The following is a 15502-nucleotide window of genomic DNA, read 5'->3' as shown; positions in this document are numbered from 1 at the left end:
ACTTGAAAAACAGAAAGCAAGCAGACTGACCATACCTAGAAGTCTGAAATAGAACACAGTAACCAAATCTTCTTAGACTAATGTCTGAAACAGAATGATAATTTATTCCTGCATAGTGAGAAATACAGTAGCCAGTTGGAACAGTTATTTATGTTTGCAGTTATCACTTTTTACCTCTGCAGGCAAACCTGTAACAGGTACAAAATTATATTGGAGAACTTTGCTTGACAATCTTGGGAAAAGAGCAAGAAGATTTAGCTGAGTAATCCCGAGCTGTTACTGTTAAACCGTGACTTCCTGATGCACAGGTCTTCACACTAGGGCTCTATCTGTGTACTGAACTGCCCTTATCTGTCATCTGTGTGATCCTTACTGTTCATTCAACACCTACTTCATTCTTTTTTAATATTTTTGGAATACCTGAGTAAGGTATCGATGTTGCCTGCTACACAATAGGTCCTCAATAAACTTAACTTCCCCCTTCCGTCTGAGATATTTCTAGATTCCACATGACAGTGACGCTTCTGACCCTCAATGAACTCATATGTGAGAGGGAGGCAGAGGCAGAGAGTGGAGCTGCAGCCATAATTGTGATAAGTATTATAATCGAGGTCAACGCTGTGATGTAGGGACACAGAGGAGGATCATCAATCTAAAGCAAGAGTGCTCAGGGAGAGCTTTTTAAAAAAGTACCCTGCTCCGAAAGATGAGTTGGATATGTTCAGTTAGGTAACTTGTGGAGATTTTGTTTTTACCACATTCCTGAAACATTTTCTCATTTTGCTTTGGGTACACCATCCCCTCGTTCCTTTCCCTCCTCAGCAGCAGGGCCCTCTTAGCTGCCTTTGCTGGTTCCTCCTCATCTCCAGAACTTCTCATCGTTGCTGTGGCCTGAGGTGTAATTCTAAATGTAGTCCAGGACCAGGAAATCTCTGAGATTTCCACTGGGTGATCCTCAGAGAGCCATTTGGCTCTAAACATCATCTCATGATCCCCAGGTTTCTAGTTCCATTTTTTTTTTTTTACTACAGACTCATAGACTCAACTGTTGACTTGATATATCCACCTAGAGTTCGGGTAAGTTTTACAATTCTAGAACTACTATGTTTTTGCTAATCTCTCATCTCAATCCTTTCCTTCTTAGAAATGCCCTTCTAGGTGCCTTGGCCCAAAATCAAATCTGTGATTTTTTTTCCACTTATATTCACACCCAGTCCTGTCCTGTCAGATCCAGCATCTGACTTCTCAGCATCTTTGTCACTACCTCCTAGATTCAAGCCTTTACCATCTCTCCTCCAATTTTTTTAGTCACAGCCCCTTCATTGGTCTCGCTTCTTTCCTCTTTGTCCCCTTCAGTTTATTCTCAGCATAATGGCTAGAAGGATACTCTTAAAATGTGAGTCAGACTGTGTCACTCCTCTGATTCATTCTCAAAAAGCTGTTCTGTAACCCTTTTAAAATACAAATCAGGCAGTTCATACCTTTGATCTAATTTAAAATACTCCTTAACTCAAGATAAGCAAAATCCAAAATCCTGGCTGCATTACCATCTCTTGACCTCCTTTCCTACTACAGAAGGTCCTTTGGGTATGATACAGTTCTCTTCCTATGACAGTGATATAACCTGGATTTTGGTGTAAATCAAAACACACGCTAGCCTAAGTCACTTACCTATCCTAACACAGTTGTAAAATCATAATCTAGAACATGACAACACAACTAAGTCACAGAGAAAGGAAAAGGACATAACTATACTCTACTGTACACTGTACTGTGTATTCTTCTGCCACACACAACCAAACTAGTTTGCCCACATAGTCCATAAGTATGATAACTGTGTAAGCCAAAACACACACATCTCAATTTTTTTTTTTTTTTAGTTTTTATGGGAGTGAGCATTGTGTCAAGAGTAAGCCGACAACCCCCTGTACTCTTCCCCTTGCCCTCTGGGCTTCAGTCGCACCTTTTGTCTCACTGCCTTTACACAAACACCTCAGGTGTGTTGTCACCAGACCTGAAAGTCTCCTGCCTCTTTCCCCCACAAAGAGCCACTGGGCCAACTTTCTCATTTCCTTCAAGTCTTTTTTTCCAGCGTCACCTTCTCAAGGGGTTTTTTTTCACCCCTTTTAAAATTTCAGATTACCACACCCCCATGAAATCCTGTGGGGAGTAAGGCAAAGCAAGCTCCTGGCTTCAGGGAATTTATAGTTTATCAAGGCAGAAAAGTGTTGAGACTGATTTTTGAGTGTGGTGATGAGAGAGATCTTATAGCTAGGTCAAGTCAGACAGATAAATAAAGGAAAGGAGATGGTTCTACCCCAGGGTGGCAACACAGCTGGTTAATTACTTCTGAGTTCACTCTACTGCTGTTGTCTAAGGAAATACATGATTGTCTTCTCTTTTAGAAAGAAAAGTTATCATTACAGATATTTAGGGAATGTGAGTTTATCCTAAACTGAGATAGTATCTGTAGTGTTTTATAAAGTTTCCCTCATTGGGAATCATCTACAGGTTTATTACTCTGTGTTCAACAGAGAGTTAAATATACAAAATTGAAATGTATATATTTTTCTCCTACCAGTAATTCTTTTTGTCAATGCCATTGGTAGGAAGAGTATTTGTGTTTATAGGAACATAAGATTCAAACTAATTGACTAACATTTCTTCTACAGTTTTGTAAAGTTCTATAAATCAATATTTCAGAAAAGGGTCTGACAATAACACCTATAGCCTTTTCTTCTACTCTAATTATAATTTGGGGGAGATAATAATATAAAAGAATCTCCCTATTCCTGTCAGTTTAACTTAGCATTGATTTTTATTATCTTTAAAAGGCTTCACTTTCCTTAGTTTGATGCTTAAACTTGTCTCTCTTTTTTCAGCTTAGCATATCTTATTGCCTCCACCGACATCTTCATGACTATCCAAGTGTAGGCATTGATTTTGTATTTAAAATCATTGTATTTCTCTCTTAATTTAGTATTGATTCAAAACAGTGACAATTTGAAAATTCTTAAATCTATATCATAGATTCAGTGTGTCATTTTATAGCTAGACTTTATAGGACAGAAGAAAACATGAGGTAGTTTTTTTATTGCAAGGTTTGAATTTGTACATGAAAGAATGTATTTATTTTTCAAAGAAAATATTTTATTCTTGAAAGTCCAAAAAAAATGTTACTTTGAGCTTAATAAATGATTTTATTAGTGAAAAATAAAATGTGTAGTGTATGAAGCTAAAAGTTGTACACTTTTATTCCTAAATATTTATGCTAATTTTATAATTTGTCATTTATAGTGTGATGGAATTTAGGTGGAGTTAGCGATTAAAAATTATAACTGGTGTATAGTGCTTTAAACTACTTATTTAGGGGAAAAGATTAAATAACTGCCAACTTGAATACTCTCCAAATATAGAATATTCCATAAAAATATAATGGTTTCAAAAAATAGTAAAAAAAAAGTAAAATTTGGTTATATTAATTATCTTGAATTAACTTTATACTACAAAATTGACAACCTTTTAGAACGGAGGATTATTCTTAAATTTTCTCAATGAATAGTTTTATAATAATATATTTCTTTTATAGATTTATTAAAATTTGAAAATATGTATTAGCTAGTATGAAATTTTATTGTCTACCTCCTCCCCCAGACTCTAAGCTCAATATTGACAGCAGAGAGCAGTGAGAAAATCAGCCTTGTGGTTATCTGGGAAAAGACTCTTCCAAGAAAATAAAACAAAAACTTGACCCTGAATTAGGAGTGAGCAGAAAGTATGTGAGCAGAATAGTCAGAGAGAGGGTCTAGAACAGAAGGCTTTGTCGGTTGTCAGAGGATTTTGTGTGTGGTTTTGCTCAGTGCAGTCACAAATCTCAGCAGACTTGAAGAGAGGAACAGTGTGACCTGTCATACACATATGTAATATGTTTAATGTTTTACTTCTACTGATTTGACAAACATTTATTAAGATGGACATCTATCAATTTGATATACATTTACTAAAAAGGAAACTTCACCTATACCTAGATTCTAAATGATACATTTACTTCCTGAAAATGCGATTTAGTTTTTAAACTAGGAAATACGTGTTTGCAAGATAGCTTATCTTTATGTATTTTAGTTATTCTGAATTTAAGTTCTCTGAGACATTTAACATATTTATTCTGGAGTCCTACATACCTAAAACTAAGTCTGTAACAGTTTAAGATCTTCTAGAGTTGTTTAACTTTTTACCCAGACTACCAAGGTATTCTATATCCCTTCAACTTGGTGAAAGAAGGACAACTACCACCTCTTCACCAGCTCATACCCCTTCACCATGTACCAGACACATACAAACATGTATCTTTTCATTTCCAGAGAGAGTTTTTAGACTTTTATATCGCTTGTGAGTAATGGGCATATGACAAGTATTTCAAAATATGAAATGGGTGTAATGGGAGAATTTTTTTCCCACTACCATCTCTTCTGGAGGGCCACGAGACCTCAACTCCAATGCTCTTTTAACTAGATAACAAGAAGTGAAGAATACTGCCACCATATTACTTCCACCATCCTACAGTGGATCAATAATTGCCTACACGTTTTATTTCCAATAAGTTGCTATGAGTTATCTAGTGATATAGTGAAGGATATTCTTTACATCCATGTTTGAGAAGAAGAACTAGCACCTAGATCAGTGGTTCTCAACCTGTGGGTCGCGACCCCGGCGGGGGTTGAATGATCAAAACACAGGGGTCGCCTAAAGCCATCGGAAAATACATATTTATTATACAATACATTTTTAAATAAAATATGTATTTCTGATGGCTTTAGGCAACCCCTGTGTTTTGGTCATTCTACCCCTGCCGGGGTCGTGACCCACAGGTTGAGAACTGCTGACCTAGATTGTATTATGTCTTCTTAATTTTAGGAAAGGAAGAGATATATCCAAAATTAGCTAGAGAGAGAGAGAGAGAGAGAGCACCTGAAATTATGGATTTGGAAAAAAAAATAAACCATTCAAAATTATTATTACTTTTTTCTTCACTCTTTCTACAGAACTTTTATAGAAAAGTTGAAAAAGTGGCACAATAAACACTTTTATACCCCTTTATCTGAATTCACTTAAATTTTTGACAAATTTCACTGCCACTTTTCTGTATATGTTTGTGCAAAATTATGTTGCTATATTGTTTGACTTTTTAAAAGTAAATTGCTGACTTTCTAACACTTAATTCCTAAATTCTTCAGCAAATGTTTTATGAACAAATATATTTTCTTTGTACTATTAACACACAAGGAAGTTAACATTAAATAAATGTTCTCATATACTATATAATCTCTGCAAAAATTTCCCGGTTATTCCAACAATGTCATTTAGAGCCTTTGTTTTTCCATGCAAAACCCGTGGCTTTTAGTTGCCACCTCTCTTTTGTCTTCCTTAATATACAAGTCCTCCTGCATGTATTTTTTCATAAAAATGCCATTTTGTAGAGCCCAGCTCCTTTGTTCTGTAGAATGTTCCACAGTTGCAACCTTTCTGATTGTTTTCTCATAATTAGTTACAGGTTAAATGTATTTGGCCTATGATATAAAAGAAGCAATATACCTCCCATTGTATCAGGAAGCCCCTTATCAGATTTACTGAATTTGATTACTTCTTTAAAGTTTCATTCTACAGGAACATTGAACTTTTTGTAATTAAGGCTAATTAGTAATGCAGATTAGTAATCAGCAAAGTCAGTACCTTGTGAGAAATGTCTTGTAGTAGAGAATAATGTGGAAACATGTGGGAAATAACCTTAACTTGACCTTGAGTGTCAGGTAATGGGCTCTCGGTGAAGTGGCATACCTGATTAAGAAAAATGAGAGTGCCCTGGCTGGTTGGCTCAGCGGTAGAGCGTAGGCCTAGCGTGTGGAGGACCCGGGTTCGATTCCCGGCCAGGGCACACAGGAGAAGCGCCCATTTGCTTCTCCACCCCTCCGCCGCACCTTCCTCTCTGTCTCTTTCTTCCCCTCCCGCAGCCAAGGCTCCATTGGAGCAAAGATGGCCCGGGCGCTGGGGATGGCTCTGTGGCCTCTGCCTCAGGCGCTAGAGTGGCTCTGGTCGCAACATGGCGACGCCCAGGATGGGCAGAGCATCGCCCCCTGGTGGGCAGAGCGTTGCCCCATGGTGGGCGTGCGGGGTGGATCCCGGTTGGGCGCATGCAGGAGTCTGTCTGACTCTCTCTCCCTGTTTCCAGCTTCAGAAAAATGCAAAAAAAAAGAAAAATGAGAGTGACAAGGTTGAAATACAATAAAATAAGGCTGGATTTTTATGGTTTCACCATATTTTTAGTAAATTCTTTAATTAAATTCTTTAGTATTAATAACAATATTATGCTTAATGTTCTTATTTCTGGGTTGTAGAGGAATATTTAGGTAGAGAAAGACCTACAATCTTACACACAGCTTGGGTCCTTATTCTTAAAATTGTTGGAGTTTCTTTTTTTTTATATAATTTTCAGTAAGTAAGCGTGGCTAAAAATAGCAGCTAGAGATGCATCTGTAATCATAGTAAGAAATAGTTTATAAGAAATAAGTAATCAAGTTTATAAAGATTCTAAAAAGGTTGGGTGAAGACTTCAACCCTCAGAAGGGCCCTCATGGCCAATGATAATAGGAATCAATATCATTTTTTAAATACCTGCTTACACTATCTCATTTAGTGCACAACATCACAATAGATTTTTTCATCATGATTTATTTGCCCAGTTTATAATATGAAGAAAAGTCAAAAGAAAAATAAAAAATCAAGAGAGTCAGCATCTTGATTCTTGTTCTTTAAATAATTTCCTCTTGTTCTTAGCCAAATTATCTGAACTCCCTGTTCTCTTTATTGATTGATTTGATTATAATATTAAAACTTTTTCTAATAAGTGGAAGTTAACTGTTAAGGCCAAAATATTTAATTGAATTTTTAATAATGAATAATCATTTATCTACCTCTATCCAGGTAACCTTTCCTTGAAGAAGAGAAGTTTAGGCTAGTGTTTTGCCTAGCTTTTCAAAGCAAGACTATTTCTTCACAATGAAATTGTCAAATAACAGACTTACAACAAGATGTTATCATAACCACATAGAACTTCCCAACTCTTCAAAATGTTGGTTATAGAAAGTGAGTTCTCACAATGTCAGCACCACCAAATTCAATGCTAAGAACAATCATAAGTCAATACTAAGTATACATAATCTTTTTCATTGATTGGGTTGCTTTTTAATTAGTGAGATAGCTTTTAGCATTAACTAACAACTGAAATTTTTTAAAATTATTTTTACTATAATGACTCTACTCACCCAATTTACTCATGTTTAAGAAAGTATAATCAACCTAGCAAACAAATGAAACAAGTATAATAAAAACCTTTTCATCCTAATGTTCTAAAAATATCCTCAATTGCTTATTCTGCTTTAGTAAGAACTAAATTGTTACAAACTTGATGTGTTTACTAACTGTACTCTATTTGTTCCAGATCACAAAATTTTGCCTCTTTTTTTAAGATTGATAATATTCAGTGATTGTTTTGTTTTTTTCCTGGCCTGTTTCATTCCACTATGTCTAGTAAATGATAAAACTAGAAAAGTACTGGACTCTAGAGGAATTAATTAGATTTGCCAAAATTTATTTATATAACTTTCTAAGACAGGCAATAAGGTCAACCTATATAAATAATATTTTTAAAGCATGTGAACTAACCTATGGCTGAACTAAATCACTTTCCCTATGTTGAAAATAATTCAGAGGAATGCCAATTTACTTTGTGTATCATTACAGTAGAAGATTTGTTATTTAAGAATCATCTATGGTCAGTTATTTGATAATTTTAAAGTCTAATTCCTGGAACTTTCCCAATTTTAAGATATTAATTTTGTAAAATTTAACGTTGGCTCTTACTTGTAGTCTCTAGGCCTGTGAGATAGTAATTCCCAGGATTTTTTTTTTTATCTGGAAGATTCTATTCTGTTCAAAATGTAATAAATTTAGTCTAGAGAATGGAAAGATGAAAACCTAATAAAAAATTCCTTTTTATTTTGCCTGAAATTGCTTTAGCTAAGAAAACAGAATGAAAATGGACTAATGGAGTAAAAATGGGATGAGTGTGTGTATATGTATACATATGTATATGCATATTTATATTTGCATTCTATTTTATTCAGTACCTGGTACATATTAAGAACCAGATAAATATTCTTAAATCAATTTACCAAACTTTTAGTAAAAAAAGTTACTCATTTTGTCTGAGAATTAGAAAGTTTGTTGAATGATTCCTAGCAGACTTTCTTTTAACAAAACCGCCACATTTAATTACTGCATTCAAGGATAGTGAAGAAATGTTCACCCATAAAAACCTAGCCCTGTCCAATTCTAAGAAGCTGAGTATATTTGGGTCATAAAAGGTAGTATAGAAGTGGATCTATGGTCCTCTCCACTGTTAGTGAAGTTGTTTTAGAGCATGAAGTATTTGGCTGCTAGTCAAGGTGATTAAGTTTTTAGAGAGCCAACTGGAAAATAGCACTACCAGACCAAAGTATATTTAATATATGCAATATATTACATAACATGTAAGATCTGTAATAAGTAATTATGCACATATATTATTACTACTTAACAATTTAACAGTGACAATTCATAGCCTCAGGCTTATAAGAATGAATTCCTAGCTCTCCGACAATAGCCATCACCTTGTATCTATTAGCTTGTTCTGGTAGACTAGCTGTTCGTCAGTCAGTTCTTTTGCATCAGTGAATTCATCATATAAGCTGTTGTTTTCCAAAATGTTTATCATTTTTAAACACTTCCAATAATAAAGAAAGTCACCATAAGGTATAATACTATCAGGGATAGTGGTTTTAAAGCACTGAGGTAATTTTGCACTATGAAATCTATCTTGAATTTCAAGTAAACTGCAGTTTTAAAAAAGAAATAAGAAAGTCCTATTTAACTTGACTGTTCTTTCGTGGTGATATATTTTGGAAGTAGTCTTAAATCCCCCAAATAAGTCATATTTTCTTCTGTATTAGTTTTGTGCTGAACTTACGCAGAACTTCATGCATCTCAAGTAGAGTCATTTCATCTTTTTCCAGGTTCCTTATAGCCTGTTTAAAGCTCATCACAGCTTTAAAGAAATATTATATCAACTTATTTTACTGTATTATTTTTCTTCATTCTTATCTGTCATATATTTCAAGATTAGAGATTTTCCTCTCATCTCATAGTTTGAAAATGCGATTCTATAGAAGGCCAATATTTTAATATTTTTCTTGGCCAGACAGTAATAGCAGTCTTGTAGGCACATGTCTCAGGAGATTGTCTCCTTCCCATTTCTAGAAAGTTAAAAAGGCTGCTAAGTACTTCTGCACATTTTTGAGGAAACTGAAAAGTGACCAAAAAATTTCATTATGCAACCTCATTATCAAAGGTAAGCAAATCGCATCCATTTTTAGCAGCCTTGTATATAAGGTGTGCAGGACATTGAGTAGGTATGAACTGTTCCTCTTCTTATGTAAGAAGTTTATAGGCTGAATGGAATATTTCAAAACTTACATTTGTGCTAACTGTTGAATATGCAGATAGAAGAGTAAAACCTACTTGATAGATGACCAGGTTATCAACATTTTTATGCTTTATGTCTTTTTAAGTTTTATTAAAATATTTATAGAAATAAAGAAGGTGATTTGAAATTTCATTTTTAAAATTAAAATCCATAAGAGCTAAGGAGAACATTAGTTTTGGCTATCATTCAACACATCACTTGATGTTCTTTAGAAATCATCATTAGTAGTAAGATCTGACAAAATCAGCTCTATAATATAAGGAGCCAAAATATTGGGTATCAAAATTTCTCCTTTATTTTTTCCCAAAGGAGATTTTAGTTGCATCCTCTGAGTTAGAAAAAAATTTTTTACTCAGATGCATAGAGACATCAAGGAAACAAAATAATAATGTGTGTTTATTCTTGTGATCTACTCAAGCTTATTTCACAACTGTTTATCTTAACTGAGCATTAGCGTCTTTGGGGGGAAGACGTTTTTTAATAAAAAATAAAAACTTTTAGTTTTACAGAAACTTGCCTATCTCATCCTAGACTTGTGAGATTCAGTCTCTGTATGCACAGTCACACAACCTTCTCTCATGCCAGATCCCAAAGTCATTTCTGCATGTTGTACACAACACTTTGTTTTGGTTATCACTCTAACCTAGTTTTATATGTCCTTCCATGAATCTTTAAAACAATATACATTTCATCCTCTTTTTTAGTATCATCATGAGTTTATATTATATTATAAACTCATTCTCAGTTTAATTGAGTTATTAGAAAACATGACAGTATTCATGCTGTTAGGAATTAAATTAACAAAGTCTTGATACAGAACACAACAGTTAATCCAAAATCAAAGGGGAACTCAAGATCACAACAGAGTGGTGTAACAATGAGTGATCCAATACTGGAAACTGCACATCATGATTGCCAATGTCAGTCACCAGGGGAAAAACAGCAGTAGTCATCAAGGAAAGTAGATAACTGACACGATATCCATTTGACACTGAAGGAGTGTTGCTTCCAGCCTCTATTTTTTAGGCTGTGATAGGGATTTTGTACTTTTCTTTTAAAGTTCTGTACCCATCTCTGATCTCTGAGATGTTTTCATGTCCAGAGGAAAGCTTTCCTACCATTCAAAATTTACTGCTATGGTTGGTCACCCTATCACTAATTCTGTCTTTACTGCGTACTAGTTAAATGATCTTGGGTAAATTACTTATTCTGCGCTTCCGTTCTTTCAATTTTAAATTGGAGATAATAATAGTATCATACCATAGTGTTTTATAAGATCAAGTGAGTACCCTAACCAAATAAATAAGCACTCCTACTAGAATCTGACAGTTTGAAAATCATCATCATCATAATCACCTCAGAATTGCAAAGAATTTTCTATCTGCATAGTTTTATTTCTGTCCCTCAACCCAGATACTTTAAAAGTAAGACCCCAGACTGATCACTAAACATGTTTTGGTTTATCAACTTGATTCAACCTTTTTACCTCACCTATCTCTGCATTTAATTCCCAGCTGTTGTAAGATGCCCACATTTTCAATGAGTTCCTTTTCTATTTCCTTCATTGTGGTTGCAGAACCGGTTCACCAAATGTGATCAGAGTTTATTGTTTTAAATTTTCAAAGCAAGAAAAATCTCAATAACTTTGAGTGTGCTATGCTGTACTTCTGATACCAAAGATTTGTTGAATAAGTTTCATTAAATTCTAGAGAACTGGATATGAACATCTTTCTGTGTCTTTCTTTGCCAGTGTTTCTTTCTCTCTTAGCAATTAAAGCCCGAAAATATTTAGATTGCTTTCTTTTTTCCAATTTGACAGAAATTTGAAAATTGATGCTGGGTTCTTTTGGTTAATTCACTATAAAAGTTATAAGAAATGTAGTCATATTTTTCTTACTGTTACTCAACTTTGACCTTTATCCTGTTCTAAAAACTAAGTCCTAATTTCCTTAGACCATTGAGCCCTTTATTTTCCCAAGCACTTGCAGGGTGACCTTTGTATCTGATGACATGGTTCCCAAGACTTAGAGCAATGCTAGGAACTTATTTCAGAGTTCAAACCACATTTATCAGAAAATAGGCCTTTCGTGACCTGACTGGCTTCAGTGGAATTCACAGCTCAAACCAATGCCTTAATGCTTATATGACACATTAGTAACAAAGCAAGTGTTCATAAATTTACAAAAACAAAAACAAAAACAAAAAAACAACAATCCAAATCCCATTTTAGTTATATTATAAATATTTCAGAACAAGATACACTTAAGAGACAATTTTAAAAATATGTTATTGTGCTTTATCAAATTCTACTGAACATTAAATAATATATTTTTATGCAGAAAGTAAAACAGATTCTTTTTTTTTTTTTTTTTTTGTATTTTTCTGAAGCTGGAAACGGGGAGAGACAGTCAGACAGACTCCCGCATGCCCCCGGCCAGGATCCACCCGGCACGCCCACCAGGGGCGACGCTCTGCCCACCAGGGAGCGATGCTCTGCCCCTCCGGGGCGTCGCTCTGTTGTGACCAGAGCCACTCTAGCGCCTGGGGCAGAGGCCAAGGAGCCATCCCCAGTGCCCGGGCCATCTTGGCTCCAATGGAGCCTCGGCTGCGGGAGGGGAAGAGAGAGACAGAGAGGAAGGAGAGGGGGAGGGGTGGAGAAGCAGATGGGCGCTTCCCCTGTGTGCCCTGGCTGGGAATTGAACCTGGGACTTCTGCACGCCAGTCCAACGCTCTACCACTGAGCCAACCGGCCAGGGCCTAAAACAGATTCTTGATCATTACTGGCCCAGAGTTAATAATTATTATAAGATGATTGCTCAAACCATCTCTGGAAAGTACAACCTTCTAATATTATTTAAAAAAAAAACATCCAGAGGTGTTCAAAATGAATTCATATAGTTTGTGTTCCATCTGGAAACACTTAAGCAATTAAAATGAAAACCATTTCAAAATTTTATTCTTCATATTGTTTGCTGATTTATATTATCTGACTTAGTTTTTGTTTTGGGGGATTATTTTTTATTTTATGAGAGTGCTCTGGTGAATATAGAAGGGGAACATAAAGGTCAAATAAGAGATCAACTAAGAGACTTTTAAAAACACATCAAGTGGCTCAAACTAATTTGGTGTATTTGAGGTGATGAGAAGCTGTCAAGATCAGAAGGAAGGGCCTATAAGATTTCCTGATGGATTAGTGTACTGTATGAAAGTGAGGAATGAATATAACTCCTAAGTTTCTTGGCTAGAACACCTCAAAGAATGAACTTGCAGTTTACTGAAATAGAGGAAACAGAGGGAAGAGCAAATTTGAGAGAGTGGGGAGTGGAGAAACAGGAAAAGATTAGCGGCTCAGTTCTGGACATACTGTCTTCAATACATTTTTAAACATTAGAGATAAAATGGATGGCAAAGCTACATTGACATTAGAGGGTTCAGCTCTAAAGCAATTTGGTCTGAGTGGGATTATTGCAATTATTCAAAAACAAGTATTTATTAAACATTTTTTTATGAATCAGTCCTAGTATAAGATGGTGAGATCTAGTAACAAGGTATAAGATTAAAAAGATCTTAAAGAACATAATGATATATAGTTCATGTAATAGGTTATTGAGATACATGGTGCTCACAAATGTGGACCTTGGAAATAGAAATACTTGATCCATGATCACACTGTTATAACTGTACTTTCTAGTTTTATTCAATTGGCCATTCTTTTGAAGGGATTGGGAGTTCTAGTATGGCAAAATAATACAAAGAAAGCTATGCTAACAGCTGTTATTGGCATTCGCCTCCATTGTTCTTTATCATTCGTGTTACTGATGACATTCTAGTTGTGGTTTGTATTCAAAGAGTGGTGCTATCAACAGTATAGTATATACAAGGTGTTAGTATTGATGTTTTCTGAGCTAGACAACCATAGCTGAAAGGTGAATTAATCACTAGACATTTGTTTTCTTTGAGTGTGTGTACTTTTTGTACTGATGTTTTCACATCTGTTAATGCTTCTCTTAATAACTCTGATTGGGTTTTTGAAGAACTTATAAAGGCATTGAGTAAAGTAAATACATTTGTAATAATGCAACTACCCAGACAAAGGCAGGAGTTCCTTTTTGTTCTTGTGTCCCTTCCCCCTTTTATTATTTCTTTCTGTTAGTATTTTAGCTCTTTAGGAGATATTTGAGAATGTATTATACCTGCCATTTTCCCCATTATAGAGGACTGCTGTGCTGAAGGTTGGTGATTGATACTCAATCACAGCATCTTTCCTTTGAGTCAAAGAAAAGAGCAAATAGCCCTCTGTTCACAGAACCAGGTAGCATTAACCACTCTCTGCTCTCAAAGAGTAAAAGTAATTTGAGCTATCAGAGACCCAATACTACTTTAGTAGTATCCCTGGGAGAACAAAGCAGTTAAAGTAAAATTTTATGTGATTTTCTTTCATAATTTGGGCTCCTTCTGAGAAATGTATCTAGAGTTATGCGGAATATTTCAAAACTGTTTCATTGACAGTGTTCTAGCAGAGTTTGGTGGGTTTTTTTGTTTGTTTTTTATAAATAACAACTGTGAAGTCATATCTGGCAATATAAGAAGTGCGATGATTCAGGTAACAGCGAAGTACCTCACTTGTAAGAAAAATTTTCACATTCACAATAATCCTTGTATGAAATTTGTATAAAACATAAAAGTCTGAAGTTTGAATAAAAACAAATAAAAATAAAAAACCTGAATATTTATCTATTTTTAGGGAAAGCTTACAAGTAGATGTAGTGATTCCAATCCTAAGTCAAAAATCAATGTTTATAATCCACACAGTTGGAAAAGATCTCAATTAGAAATGCACCACTTTGCTTTCTACTAACAATTTTTCCATGCATGTTTCATATTTTTAATATCTAGGTATAATACTCCATAAAAAACAATGCCATTTACATATGTCTTTTAATATTTTACATAGTATTGTGCTGTATAGTTCCCTTTTCATTTTCAAAAACTATATTAGATTTTTGAGAAGTATCCATGTTTGTGACTATGGATATCCAGAACTCTGATTTCCTACTACTCTTTAGAATAGCATTCTTTAAATGAACCATTATTTGTTTATTCATTCCCCTACTGATAGAAGTTGAGTTTTTAGGGCTTCTCAAGAAAACTAGGAAGAAGAAAGAAAATGACAGGCATAGATAATTTCTTAACTCTGCTCCAACATGACACACTGATGTGTTGGCCCACTATAAATTCTAAAGCTTCACAGAAGTGGTTTTGAGTAGAAGCAAACTATCATAGGGTAAAAATAGGGTTTTGAATCTTAGAATAAGGACAGAAATGAGATAGTGGACAAACCAAGGAACATGGCAGATATTTTAACAGACCAAAAACAAACAATCAAACAAACAGAAAATGCAGTTTTATACAGGAGTTTTCATGAGCTTTTACTTTTTTCTTAGCTTTATTGTCATTAGGCTGTTATTGGGTAATTCTGAATGATTATTTTTCATCTCTCTATAACAGGTTCTATTCATGCAAAACCCTTCAAGAATAAAACTTTCTGACTTTTTAAGCCGTTCAATATGAATATAAATCCAGAAATATTCTCATTCTTTTAGATCTTTCACTAAATAAATGGTACGCATATGCAGCTATTCATCAGAATAACCTGGGGATCTTTATAAAAATACATACATCTTTGAATCAGCCTTGGAAACTCTAATAAAGTGTTTATAGGGCAGAGGAATCATATTTTTATAAGACTCTCCCAGTGATTCTAAAAGCATTTCTATTGAGATACCACTCTGCTAAGTATATAGCTTAATTTTTAAATAGAATATTTCCATCCTAGGAATTGTCAAAAAAATTAGTTTAAAAATGATATGGTTTTTTTAAAAAAAAAAACAACCATAAAACTTTTTTTGAAATCTTTGGTCAGAA

General features: G+C 34.6%; 1 protein-coding gene across 5 annotated transcripts in view; it reads left to right on the top strand.

The window, feature by feature from the left end:
- The window catches only part of ADGRL3 (adhesion G protein-coupled receptor L3), an 870179-nt gene that overhangs the window by 761788 nt on the left and 92889 nt on the right, over positions 1–15502 (top strand). The gene's annotated exons all lie outside the window — the stretch shown is intronic.

The sequence above is a fragment of the Saccopteryx bilineata genome, chromosome 5 (genome assembly GCF_036850765.1).
Source record: "Saccopteryx bilineata isolate mSacBil1 chromosome 5, mSacBil1_pri_phased_curated, whole genome shotgun sequence".
NCBI classification, from domain to species: domain Eukaryota; kingdom Metazoa; phylum Chordata; class Mammalia; order Chiroptera; family Emballonuridae; genus Saccopteryx; species Saccopteryx bilineata.
The sequence above is the reverse complement of the archived record's forward strand: the minus strand, read 5'-3'. Positions and strand labels throughout refer to the sequence as shown.